Source organism: Macaca nemestrina, chromosome X (assembly GCF_043159975.1).
Source record: "Macaca nemestrina isolate mMacNem1 chromosome X, mMacNem.hap1, whole genome shotgun sequence".
NCBI lineage: Eukaryota > Metazoa > Chordata > Mammalia > Primates > Cercopithecidae > Macaca > Macaca nemestrina.
Genome location: NC_092145.1, coordinates 122,071,701 through 122,086,264, shown reverse-complemented (window position 1 = coordinate 122,086,264; position 14,564 = coordinate 122,071,701). Strand labels below are relative to the sequence as shown.

At 38.3% G+C, this 14,564-nt stretch overlaps 1 long non-coding RNA gene across 1 annotated transcript in view; it reads right to left on the bottom strand.

The window, feature by feature from the left end:
- LOC139360606 (uncharacterized) overlaps positions 1 to 14,564 on the bottom strand; it is a 161,380-nt gene that overhangs the window by 99,950 nt on the left and 46,866 nt on the right. The window contains exon 3 of the long non-coding RNA XR_011618111.1: positions 7,831 to 7,901. This is a non-coding gene — a long non-coding RNA (uncharacterized lncRNA). The remainder of the gene's footprint in view (positions 1 to 7,830; positions 7,902 to 14,564) is intronic.

Sequence of the window (14,564 nt, the reverse complement as noted above, 5' to 3'; positions counted from 1 at the left end):
TTCAGAAACTGGGAAATCTGAACCTGGCCTAAGAGTGAACCATTGCCAAAATCACAATGCAATTTTCAGCTCTAATGACAGCCTTCTTCATTCACATGGTTTCTAGAATGTGTGGGCAGTGCTGATGTGTTATCAAGTTGCAAAAGAATTCATGGCATCACATTTTAAAATCACCCATCTGCCAAGTACTCCCTTCCTAAAAACTTTCAGATTTAGACTTTTGCTCCTTTCCCCTGTGTTGTTCAGGAATCAGTGTCCAATATTTACATTTTAGTACTTAAACCCCAAATAACGTTTCAACCTTTGCACTTTTACACAAGAACTTTGATGAAATTTTCAAAATATTGAGCATAACTTCTTTGGTGGGAAAGATTGGATTCTTCAGGAGCAAGCCAAATAGTAGAACAAGCTACTGAAGACAGGCACAGGGTGCTGGAAGTTGTACCACCCAGATTATCCTTCAGGAATGAAACACTTCCTTCCCCAGCTGCTGGGAGAGCTGCAGGGGTATGGCCATCAGCTGTCATCTCCCTTTGGAGATTGCCTCCACTGAAGAAAACTGCCTCACCCAAGATTTCTTCTCCTTCTAAAGGCAGCCCACATCACTCAACTTGGGGCAACTCTGAAGGGCCATCCCTGCCTTTCTGGTTATTTTCTCTACCCGGGCTTGTCTCCCAGATTGCTGCCTGAATCCCTCCCCACTTCATTCAGGTCTCTGCTCAAATGTTGCCTCATCAGAAAGGCCTTTCCTCATCTCTTTTTCTAAAATAACACACACTCAGCCCTTTCCCATAGCCCCAGCTCCAGGGCTCCCTGCGCTCTTACCCTGCCTTCATTTCCTTCATTTCTCCTACCATTACCTGCCATTATTTACACATTTATCAATTATTTTGTTTAGTGCCTGTCTCCCCACTAGCATATAAGCTCTATGATGGTTGAGAATTTGGCTGTTTTGTTCATTGCTTTATCTCTACTACCCAGAAAAATGCTTAGCACATATATAGAGATTCTCGATAAATATTTGTGAATAAGTGCATGAATGAGTGATTAGTTGCCTACTATCTTAGGTACTTCCTAGTGCTTAGGCTGCCTAGCTCTCTCACTGTGCATCCTGGGAATCAGAGTCCTGCCAAGGTAGCATAATAGTCAAGAACACAGGCTATGGAGTTCCACTGGCTTATTCACTTAGTTCATAAACAATTACATAGTTCTTAAGTGGTGCTAGGCATTGCTCTTGGCTCTTATGCTATTAATACATTTAATGTTCATAACAGCCGAGGTCGCAGGATTCCTCTGGAAACTACTAAACCCAGGTGACAAAATGGCTTCCCAGGATTATGACTTCCTGGTTGCTTCCCCAATTCATCCTGTCATTTTTCACCTCTTCTCAGAGGCATGACTAGTCTAGCCTAGCTGCTTACACAAAGCAGCCAGAAAAAATGATGCCTATTAATCAGTTCTTGCCTCCTGCTGATCACCTCAGCTCAGGGCTTCTCTTTTCTCAAGGAAGTAAGACAGATGATCATGGGTTGCCACAAAATGCTGGTTCTTTACTTTGACCTCCTCAGTCCTGGGAGGATTTATCAGTCAACAACACGCTCATTTAACTACACATCAGCAGCAGACAAAGAGTCAATCATTAAGTAAGTATAAACAACTAGGTACTTCACACGTTTGGTAAAGGCCCATATATTTATAAATGTGCCCTTGGGCAAGGGTCAGCCTCAATGATACTCACTTTGGGAATAACAAATCCCAAACCACTTATTTGTTATGAAAATAAATGACATTTTGATCTCAGTAATTATTTAAAATTCTGTACTTTTAATGGCCCATAAAATCTTAACATGCTCCCTTACATGTCAGATTTCCTAAACTACAACTGCATCAACCTCATAACTTCCACTTGATCATCAAGAATAGATAAAACAGTCGGGCGCGGCAGCTCACATGTGTAATGCCAGCACTTTGGGAGGTGGAGGTGGGCGGATCACCTGAGGTCAGGAGTTTGAGACCAGCCTGGCCAACATGGTGAAACCCTATCTCTACTAAAAATACAAAAAAAAAAAAAAAAAAAAAAATAGCTGGGCGTGGTGGCGGGTGCCTGTAATCCCAGCTACTAGGGAGGCTGAGGAAAAAGAATTGCTTGAACCCAGGAGGCGGAGGTTGCAGTGAGCAGAGATGGCGCCACCGCACTCCAGCCTGGCGACAGAGCAGGACTCCATCTCAAAAGTAAATAAATAAATAAATAAATAAATAAATAAATAAAATAAAGAATAGATAAAATACTTGCCCTATTTAAGTGTGCAGTAGTGTGTGCTGGATAAGCTAATAAAATCATAGAAGATAAAAATGCAGGAGAGCATAACTGCTTATTTTTCAGATTTACTAAGGGAACATATTTTATCTAATTAAGTAGATCTTCCTAAGCAAATCCTTTGCTGTCACAGCATGTAGCCTAGTTCTTACAAAGGAATGAAAGGAACACTTGATAGTCTATTGGTTTCTCATATTCGTTTTAGTTTTTTTTATGTACTTTTAGAAATACTGTTTCATTTCTGATCTTAAATTGTCTGGCTACCCAAAGTGGAGCTGGTATTGTTAGGCAGGACTGAGTCCTGATCAATATTCTGTTCTTTATAGTGAAAGATGATATGATTGATGCTGACCCCAATCTGAACGGACAATCACAGCTATAAAAACAGATGCTAGTCTCCCAGGCCCATCCCAGCCATACATTTCTATTCATGGTTCAGGGCACTTGGCAGAGATGGGCATTTTGTGTCAGTAAGCCTCTGATACCCCTGGGCTGTCTGAAGATTATTTTTAAAAAGTTATGATTCACTGCTGATAGGGCTAGCTGCCTCTTAGGATTCTACAACTCCTATGGCTCCTGCTTTGAGAGTTTTCCTCTGTGCCTCAGATACCTACAGTCACCTCATTTCAGGCTCCCTATAAAGTGATTACTTGGATCACAAGAACAATGTATCGGTAAGGGCTTAATTAAAACATTCTGTATAAAACATTTTATGGTCGTGAACGTCACTATAGTGGAAATTACTGCAGTTTAGCATCTGCCCATAGGAGCTTCAGACTTAGTTGAGGAAACACAATTAAAGCAGAATGACGTTTGCCATCATTGAAATAGGTTGTATGACCACCTCCATAATCTCAAAGTGAAATCACAGGGGTCCTTGTTAAAATGCAGCTCTCATAGCAGATCTACTGAATAAGAATCTCTGGATTGGTGATGGAATCTGCATCTTTAACAAGCTCCCTAAGTAATTCTCATGCACACTTAATGTTCAGAATCATTACCCTAGAGGCTGATTATTTCAGCGCAGGCATGGTTCCTGCAATGCCACAACTAGTTAGTGATTCTCTCTGTGTTTTGGAAGGAAATAGCAGCATTCAGTGACGATCACCACTGAAATGTGTGATTAATCATTATAATGATGGTGTTGATGCCTCACCCAGAGCATCCATCCCCAGCTGCTTACACCATCTTACCCAGAACTGTGACTAGCTCTATTTATTTTATATTTAGTAGCTATGAGTGTTGGCTGCTAACAGCTCACAGCTGCACTGTTCTCTTGAGAATTACTCTCAGCTGATGGGAACCTCACCCAGAGATGCCTAGGAGGTTATGTACCCACCAGCACAGGCAATGACAGACTGGTATGTAGGAGCAAAAATCCAGTCCCTTTGCCTCCAGGGAGACAACTGTGTGGTGCCGTCTTTGCTCTAGAACTTCCTGTGGGATCAGGCTGATGCTAGACTTCTGCTGAAACCATATCTTTGCTTAGCTTCTTCCCCTGCCTTTCCTGCTTCCCTCACTTCCTTCCTTACAGGTTTCTCCTGAGAACATTTCAAAAAATAAGTGTTGGAGAGGATGTGAAGAAAGACGTTCACTTACACACTGTTGGTAGAAAAGTAAATTTGTATCGCTATTATGGAAAACAGTATGGAGGTTTCTCTGAAAACTACAAATATAGAACTACCATATGAACCAGCAATCCCACTTCTGGGTAGACATCCAAAGGAAATGAAATCAGCACATTAAAGAGATAGCTGCATGCACATGTTCACTGCAGCATTATTCACAATATCCAAGGTATGGAACCAACCTAAGTGTCCATCAGTGGATGAATGGATAAATACACACACACACAAACATACAAACACACACAATGGAATACTATTCAGACTTGAAAAAGATCTTGTTTTTTGTGACAACGTGGACATAGATGAATCTGGAGAACATCACGCTAAGTGAAATAAGCCAGGCATAGAAAGGAAAATACTGTGTGATCTAACTTATAGATGGAATTTTAAAAAGTCAAATCCTGTTCATAGAAACAAAGAGTAGAACAGTGGTTACCAGGGCATTAGGAGGGTGGGGAACAGGGAGATGTGGGTCAAGGATACAAAGGTGTAGTTATGTAGGATTAATAAGTCTCAAGATCTAATGTATAGCATGAAGACTATACTTAATATTGTATAATGGAAATTTGTTAAAAAGTAGATTTTAGGTGCTCTTACCATAAAAAAAATGGTAACTGTGAGATAATGGATAATGTTGACTTGATAGATAAGTTAACCATTTCATTATGTATATTTATAGCAAAACATTGTGTTTTAGAGGCTTTCTCTAGGGGGAAGATGTTATAAAAATAACAAAAGTAACTGTGATAAATACAGAGATATATTCGTAGCAGGATGTAAAAGAAATAGGAGGTTCTGGTTCCAAGTAAAATGGGGGTAACTCCACCCTGTTTCTCCCACTCAATGCAGCTACAAAACCTGGACAGAATGCATGGGGCAGCTATTTGAGGACTCCAAAAATTAAACAGTGGTGGGCAGACTAGGAGAGAAGACAGGCCAGAATCTGAAGTACTACCAAATTGACACTGAGTTTATCATTTATTTTTCTTCTGTTATCCCCGGCCTAGAATCAAGGCATCCTGAAACCTAGAAGTGGGTACTCAGGCATGGACAGAAAAGCTCTCTAATTCTGTCTTGAAGAGCAAGAAAGAGATGATCTGATGCTCAGAGAGAGGGTGGTTGGGAGAAATCTTCTGAGACTTTTCCCTTTTCTCTGTCCTTCTGCACTCCAGGCCATCCTGCAGTAACTACAGTAGCAGTAGAGACAGCAGCAGCACTGGGGGTCTAGGGATGCCTAAAATTCTGAGGGAGGAGAACCACTATTTCTGATCAGGATAGTTATGTCCCAAAAGGGTGGGGTGAATCCCCATTGCCTTTTTTCTTTCTATCTTTCCTCCTGCTATTTCAGTTCAGAACTGACATAGGTTCAGTTGTTGGAAGTGCGCAGCACAGCATAGTTATATAAAGCCCCATCTTTCTTAGACTGTAAGAGGGTCACAGCCTGTAAGTTGAACCCCAGGGAAAAAAAGTTGTGGGGACATTTTGGAAAGTATGAAGAAAACAATCCCATAAAATTGTGAAGTCCTAGGCTCCCTCCCTAGCTGTGCATGTATGGATCTGACACAAAACAATATACCAAAGATTTTGAGAATGAAATTATGGGACAGAACACTGCTTAGGTCCTAAATTGGCTGCTGGGTTTCACACATATGAGACAGACCTGAATAGCACTGCAAAAGCTTTGGAAACTGAATTGACATTGGAACCACAATTCAAAGAAGGCTCGTTGGAATATACAGCCTGAATCCAATCAAGTTGATTGTCTGTCACAGCAAAATGAACTACATTCCCTACAGGATGAAAGACACAGAGTCTCTCATAACCTAGAGTCTTCCAAAATGTCCAGGATAAAATCCAAAATTACTCAGCATAGAGAGAACCACAAAAAAGCTCAACTCTCATGGGAAAAACAACCAACAGAAACAAATGCCAAGATGACACAGACACTGGAATTATCAGAGACTTTAAAGCACGAATAATTAGAGAGTATAATTGGATTGTTTGTAACAAAAAGAGAGGATAAATGCTTGAGGTGATGGATACCCCATTTACCCAGATACAATTGTTACACATTGTATACCTGTATCAAAATATCGCATGTACCCCATAAATATATAAACCTACTATGTACCCAGAAACATTTTTTAAAAATTTAAAAAGAAGAAAAAATACTCTCAAAATAAATGAGAAGACAGAAAGTCTCAGCAAAGAAATAAAGGATATAAAGAGGAATAAAATGAAAAATTTAGAAATGAAAAATATAGTAATCAAAATAAAAATTCACAAGATGGGCTCAATACAAAAACAGAGATAACAGAGGAAATAGTGAACTTGTTGGGGTATCAATAGAAATGATCCTATCCAAATAATAGGAAAAAATATTTTTATAAATAACCAACAGAGCCTCAGGGGCCTGTAGGACAATACTAAAAGAGCTAACATTTGTGTCATTGGAGCTGCAAAAGAAAATGAGAAGGAATATGCTGCAGAAAAAATATGTAAGAAAGTAATGGCTGAGAACTTCCCAAATTTGGCAAAAGACATAAACCTACGGACTTAAGAAGCTCAGCAAATTTCAAATAGGATAACCCTGAAAAAAATCTGTGCCTAGACATACCATAATCAAACATCTGAAAACTATAGACAAAATCTTGAGAGCCACCAGAGAAAATGACACATGACTTACATGATAATAACAATTTGAATATCAGCAAATTTCTCATCAGAAACCATGGAAACCAGAAGGAAGTGAAATGCCACTTTTTTAAAGTGCTGAAAGAAAAGAATTGTCAATCCAGTCCTTCAGTAATGAGGGTAAAATAAAGACATTATCAGATGAAGTAAAACCAAGAAAATTTATTGCCAGGAGATGTTTTCTGAAATAATTGTTAAAGAAAATTCTTCAGACAGACGGGAAATGTCACCAGAGAGAAAGTTGAAACATCAGGAATGAAAGAAAAGCAATAGAAATGGTAGACATCTGGGTAAACAGAATATTCTTTCCTCTTCAGTTCTTTAAAATGTGCTTGATGACTGAAAGCCAAACATAACATTTTGTGATAGGGTTTTCAAGATATGTAGAGGTACTACATAAAAGGCATTTACAGGATAAAGGGGGTAAGGGAAAGGGACATACATGGTGGTAATTTTTTAAACTTGAAATCGTAAAGTATGGATTCTGAGTAGACTCAGAAAAGTTCAGTGCATATATTATAATCTCTAGAAAAAACACATAAAATAGTGTTTGTAGTGTCTTCCTTTTCTCTGATCAGTAAAACACAAACACAATTAGAGTAAAAATAAATAAATAAAAAGGCAGTAAAACAATAGACAAATTAAAATGGAATATTAAAATATGTCCAAAAATCCAAAAAGGGAAGAAAACTAAAAACAAAAAATGAAAAATAGAACAATCACAAAACAAATAATAAAATAGTAAGTATAAATCCAAACATATCAATAATCACATTAAATGGAAATGTTAAAGTCAAAAATTGTCAGAATGGATTTTTTTTTAAAAGACCCAATTATACACTCTCTGTAAGAGACCAACTTCAAATACAATGATATAGGTATGTTAAAGGGATGAAAAGAGATATATTAATACCATGCTAATACTAATAAAAACAAAGCTGGAGTGACTATATTTAAAGAACAGATCCTGGCAAAGTGGCATGCTGCTGAATCTAAGCTACATGTCCCCAATAATTACTTAAGAACTCTTTTATTTACATTCTCTCCCAGAAAAGTTTTACCTCATCTCACTCATAGACCTTCCAGACATCCAGATACTAAAAACTTCCCAGCACTATTAGACAGTTTTTTTGTGAAATGTTCACAGGTTTTGAATTAGAATCTTCCAGACTGTTCTATCTAATGGCTTACCTTAAGAACATAAGAACATGCTTCTCAACTCTGTTAGGTGAGCGACAGTTTTCCAGGTAGATTTCTGTTTCCTATAAAAAAATTAATGTTATTTTTTCATTTTCATTTTACAATGATAATTACATCTACCTGATATGACTGTACATACTAAGATGAGATACCTTATGATATATGTTTAGCACAGTGCTTGCCACATCGTGGGTACACAATGAACATTGTTTCATTCCTCTTCATTTGCATGCCTTAGAGTAATGTTTGCTAAGTAAATTGAGAGTAAGGTCTGAAGTCTCAGATAAGGTTTTATTATGGGTATGTAATGATCTTGGCCTTGAAGAGAAGCCAAGGATTGGATGGAAAGCAAAAAAGAAGAAAGGCCTCCCAGGCAAGCCCTGGTAATAAGATAGTACGAAGGTAATCTTTGAAGTCCCAGGCAGCCAAAGGTAGGATTAATGAGTAAAGAGCACTTGACAAGTAGTAGGGATATTGATTTGGAATGTAGCCTTAAGGAAACACAATGAAAAAAGTCTTATATTTGTGGATTTGAGTTGACTTCAGGCTAGCCCATGACCACATGGAGAAATAAGCAATATTTTTCTTTGGTGCTTTTCCATTACCTGTTTTTGCTGTCATTTCTTTCAGCATCTCTTTCAAGGACTCTAGTGTACTATTTATGCTCACTTATTTGGGAGGAAAGTGGGATGAAAAATATCTAATTTATACCAGGGAGTTTTTGACCTAATGGATTAACCCTTCTAAATCATCATCAGTTTAAAAGAGAACCTTGGTTTGCCTTGTGATTAATCAAGAGAAAAGACTCTTCAGTGATTCAATTTCCAGCACTTCTAAGTAAGGAAGATTTTTTTTTTATTAGAAAGGCTATCCACTCAAATCATAACAAAAAGATAACTTCCCACTTCATTTATGGGTGGGAAGAACCCAAATTTATAGATCTAGAGATGCAGTCGAGATATAATCATGCTTTAGTGTCAACATTTTAAATGAGGCTTTAGAAGAATTTGCCTCAATTCTTCCTATACAGGTGTTAGTGCTGAACAATAGGGAGAAGCACTGATTCCTGGCTGATACAAAGAAATGGAGAAGCAGGCAAATGAGAAAAGTCAACACCCAAGATAACAGTACTGTATTAAATTCAAAGGGCCAGAGGCATGATTGAAGGGGTGGCCTGCCCCTCCACACCTGTGGGCGTTTCTCGTTAGGTGGAACGAGAGACTTGAGAAAAGAAATGAGACACAGAGACAAAGTACAGAGAAAGAAAAAGTGGGCCCAGGGGACCAGCGCTCAGCATACAGAGGACCCACGCTGGCACCGGTCTCTGAGTTCCCTCAGTATTTATTGATCATTATCTTTACCATCTTAGAAAAAGGGAAGTGGCAGGATAATAGGATCATCTTAGGGAGAAGGTCAGCAGTAAGACATATGAATAAAGATCTCTGTGACATGAATAAGTTTAAGGAAAAGTGCTGTGCCTTGATATGCATATGCAAACATCTCCATAAACCTTTTTAGTGCATAAAGAGCACGTCCCACCTTCAGCCCTAAGGCGGTTTTCTCCCATCTTAGTAAATAGAACATACAATCGGGTTTTACACCGAGATGTTCCATTGCCCAGGGACGGGCAGGAGACAGATGCTTTTCTCTATCTCAACTGCCAAGAGGCCTTCTTTCCTCTTATGCTAGTCCTCCTCAGCACAGACCCTTCACGGGTGTCAGGCTGGGGGACGATCAGGTCTTTCCCTTCCCACAAGGCCATATTTCAGACTATCACATGAGGAGAAACCTTGGACAATACCTAGCTTTCCTAGGCAGAGGTCCCTGCGACCTTTGGCAGTGTCCCTGAGTACTTGAGATCAAGAGAATGGTGATGGCTTTTCACAAGCATACTGCCTTCAGGCACTTGTTTAACAAAGCACACCCTGCACAGCCCCAAATCCATTAAACCTTGAGTCACCACAGCACATGTCTCTTGCAAGGACAAGGTTGGGGGTAGGGTCACAGATTAACAGCATCTCAAATACAGAACAAAATGGAGTCTCTTATGTCTACTTCTTTCTATATAGACACGGTAACAGTCTGATCTCTCTTTCTTTTCCCCACACGTGATTACCAACCATCCTTCATGTTTGAACTTAGGAGAAGATGAAGTTCAAACTAAGAAATGGTCAGGAGCGACTGTTAAGTCCAAGGTGGTTATGGCGACCAGTCCATCCATGACATCTGCAGGTAATGTTTCCTCAGTGACTGCCAGTTGTAACTAGCTTCAAAGGTTAAAAACAGAGCAAGTGTAGAAAATGCAGCAACAGACTTCTGATGCTACAGGGAAATTTTAAATAAATACTAGAGCAGAATTGGTAGCTATTAGAACACTGAAGTTATGAAGCTAGTAGAATACAGAAGTTATAACACATGCTACCAGAGGAGGTAGTAAAATCACTATTTAAAGACTCATTAGACACTCATTCATTTTTAAGACAGGATTTAAGAAAAATAATGAGATCTATCTTGTGGTAGTCCTGAGATATGAGCTAACTACCCCACGAGAGGTCTCTTCAAATCCAAGCGATTCTGTTTAAACGTTAAAATCCATCAGCTAGAATGGAAATTAAATCCGATAAGCATTCTCCTTAGAAAAACATTGCTTTGTATGAGCAATGCTCTATTTGCTCTTCTTTTTCTCTTTTTTCATCCCTTCCAAATTAAAAACTGGCTCAAACCTATCTCAAAAGTAATTTTCTTGATATTAACCCCTAACAATAGGATTCATATCATAATATACCAAGAATGTCCAATAGACTTCATCTGGATAAAGGATTCCTGAACTTTGTGTTGGGAAATATTCTGAAGCTGCCTTTAGAGAGCTATGGCTGGTTAGCAATGCCTGCCCTGTGCAGGAAGGGAGATTAGTGCATGCTTACCAGGTGTTTGTTACTCTGCCTGTGTAACAAACAACCCAAGGAGTACTGGTAATTAAAAACAATAAACAGGCAATCTAATATTTTAATATTCTGAGGCATATATGATCTCATGGGCATCAGTGAAATTTGATGCATGGTATAATGGACTCCTTCTGAGAATATGGAAATAAGAAGCTAGTCATTGTTTAAAACAAAGAGATTCAATAGAAGAGGAAAAGACGTAACACTGGTACACTAGGAATAGATAAACCTGTTTTTGCAAGTCTGCTATTCTAAGTTTGGAGTCCTAAGGAAAACGTTTAGGTATAATTCAAAGGAGAGAGAAAACAGAACTCATATTGCTATTGCCATATACTACACTGCATGGCCTAACAGAGGACACATGGTATTCTTCTAATATTGATTACAAAATTTATTTTAAAGGCATAGATAGAGCTGAACTTCAATCATCATCCATTTGAAAAGCCATGCCATTAACCACAAAGCTATACAGCCTAAACCTTAGCTAGGACTCTGACCTCCCAATGCTTAATAACTTTTATTTCTTTTGATAGCCTGGTCTACACAGATATCTAAAGGCCTTCAAGGTTCACGAGGTAAATCTTGCTGATAAAATCGCATTGGTTTCCCAAAAAGCTTTTTCAGGGGATTCCACCCAGAATGTCTCAAGCCTGGAGTCAGCAACCATATATTTGCTCTACCATTTGAAGTTGTGAAGGTTCTGGTGGTTGTGGTAATGTGGAAGACCCTAGTAGAGTGCACACATTCCTCCAGCCCCCTACCTGCTTTATCTGAGACAAGTCAAGTGTGTGTGGTAGTTGGGGATGAAGTGAGGAGAGTTGAGGGGATGTTGCCTGACATGTTGTTGGAACTCAAACATTTATCAAAAGAATAAATAGTTGAATGAATGAGTGGAAGTATTGAGACCACCTTAAATAGTGGAAAGAAAAGTGCCTGCTGGCCGTAGAACAACAGATATAACAAGCCAGAAAAACAGAAGCAGGCTAGTGTAGATAAGATTAGTACTTTCCTACTCTACTATCAGCAACCATCTTCCTAAGACCAGAAAACTGGGACCGTTTTGCTTAGGAGGCATGTATGTGTGTGGGATCATGCCAAGACAGAAAGGCTAACCCTCCAAATTAGTAGAGAGCAGTTTATGCAGGCATGATGACATTTGGCAGCACTTAATTTGGGCATTCTCTAGCATGTACAGCATGGAATAAGAGGGTCATACAGAAGACCATTTAAGTGTACAGTTTGTTCTAACTGTGAATCTGGGCTTGGACAAATAGACTTTTTCCTTTTTAATAATATACTGGTATATTGGGAGATAAACAACATCTAAAACTCATGAACCTTTAACAATTTTATTGGAGGAAACAATTGTGGTTTGTTTTAGTGACCAAAGAAAAACTTGAAATCATTTCGGAATAAGAAATTGATTTTGTTTTTAATTGGCTATTTTCTGAATTTCTCATTTTGGATTTTAAGCTGTGCTGCTGTTCTTTTAAAGAGAGAAAGTGCTTGATGGTGTTTGAACATCTAAGTAAATTAGGGTATAAGGCTGTATGAAATTGGCTATGTTTAGACTTCATTTTAAAAGTGGCTGTGCAAAAACAAAAATTGACAAATGGGACTTAATTAAACTAAACAGCTTCTGTACAGCAAAATAAACTATAAACAGAGTAAACAGACAACATACAGAATAGGAGAAAATATTTGCAAACTATGCATCTAACAAAGGTCTAATATCCTCAACCTATAAGGAACTTAAATTTAAAAGCAAAAAACAAATAATCCCATTCAAAAGTGGGCAAAGGACATGAATAGGCCCTTCTCAAAAGAAGACACACACGTGGCCAACAACCATATTTTAAAAATGCTCAATGTCACTAATCATTAGAGAAATGCAAATCAAAACCACAATGGGATACCATCTCACACCAGTCAAAATGGCTATTATTAAAAAGTCAAAAAATAACAGACTGCTGAGGTTGTGGAGGAAAGAGAATGCTTATACACTGCTAGTCAGAATGTAAGTTAGTTCAACTGCTGTGGAAAGCAGTTTGGCAGTTTCTCAAAGGACGTAGAACTACCATTTCACCCAGTAATCCCATTATTGGGTATATACCCAAAGGAATATAAATTGTTCTACCATAAAGTCACATGCATGCATATATTCCTTGCAGCACTATCTACAATAGCAAATACATGGAATCAACCTAAATGCTCACCAATGGCAGACTGGATAAAGAAAATGTACATACACACCGTGGAATACTATGCAGCCATAAAAAAGAATCAGGTCACGTCCTTTGTAGCAACAAGGGTCAAACTGAAGGCCATTATCCTAAGCGAACTAATACAGGAACAGAAAACCAAATACCACATGGTCTCATTTATAAATGGGATCTAAACAATGAGCACATATGGTCACAAAGAAGGGAAATTAGACACCAGAGCCCGCTAGAGGGTGGAGTGTAGGAGGAGGAGGAGGATCAAAAAACTACCTATTGGGTACTATGCTTATTACCTGGATGATGAAATAATCTGTACACTAAATCCCAGCAATAAGCAATTTACCTATATAACAAACCTGCATATGCACCCCTGAACCTAAAAGTTTAAAAAATATAAATGAATTAATAAAAGAAAGTGGCTGTGCAGAGGATATACAGTCGTGGGAATGACTGGAGTCTAGAATCTGCTACCAGAACAAGTTTTGCCTCAGTGAATACAGATTTTGCTTTGCATTTATTTAGACAATGCTCCTGCCTTTCATGTTTTACCATTTTGAGTTATTGACAAGCATAGTATTGTTAAATATGAAAATAAATCTATAACAATCTCCATTTGGGTTTTGATATCGTTCTAATTGAAATAGCTCACTATCCACTTGGTGAAGTTATACAAAAGATAAAGACATTCTCAGCTCCAACTTACTTATTATCATGGATTGTTGTTGATTAAGAAAAGGTACTTTATACTACCAGCCATCCTCCAGAGGCAACATATTTGGAATCTAATATTCTTCTATATAACTTGTTATATTGCTTAATTCAATCCATAATTGAGAAATAGGCAGAAATATTTAATTCACTCTGTGGTCTTGGGCCCAGAATACAACCGAGTTTTCTCAGGAATTTGAAAAACTAGGAATTTATAAAATGCATGTTTTCATGTTTAATTAGGGGAAATGTGTAATTATGTCTTTTTGAGTTGAGAATGAATTTTCATAGAACTCATAATTCCTGGGTATTCTCCATTTATGGCAAGGCAGACTATTAAGGGCTGGGAAATGAAAGCTGTCCAGGAGCAGCCCTCATCCAATGAGGGATGAAAATTGGTTAGATAAGTACCCCAGCTCTCAAGCTCCTCAGATGGGATAACTGGGAGGTACATGTTCTACATTACAGGACAGCAAACTATTTCTGTTAGGGGCCACATAGTAAATATTTTAGGCCTTGCTGGTGACATTATCTCTATTACAATTACTCAACTCTGCCGTACAGAGATTACATCAATGTAGAGAGTTGTAATTTTGTACAACAAAAGTAGCCATAAACAATTTGTAAATAAATGAGCATGGCTGCATTTCAACAAAACTTTATTTATGAATACTAAAATTTGATTTTTGGGGGGTAATTTATGTGTCACAAATTTCTTCTTTTGATATTCTTTATTTTTTTTATTTTATTTTATTTTTTTTTTTTTGAGACGGAGTCTGGCTCTGTCGCCCGGGCTGGAGTGCAGTGGCCGGATCTCAGCTCACTGCAAGCTCCGCCCCCCGGGTTTACG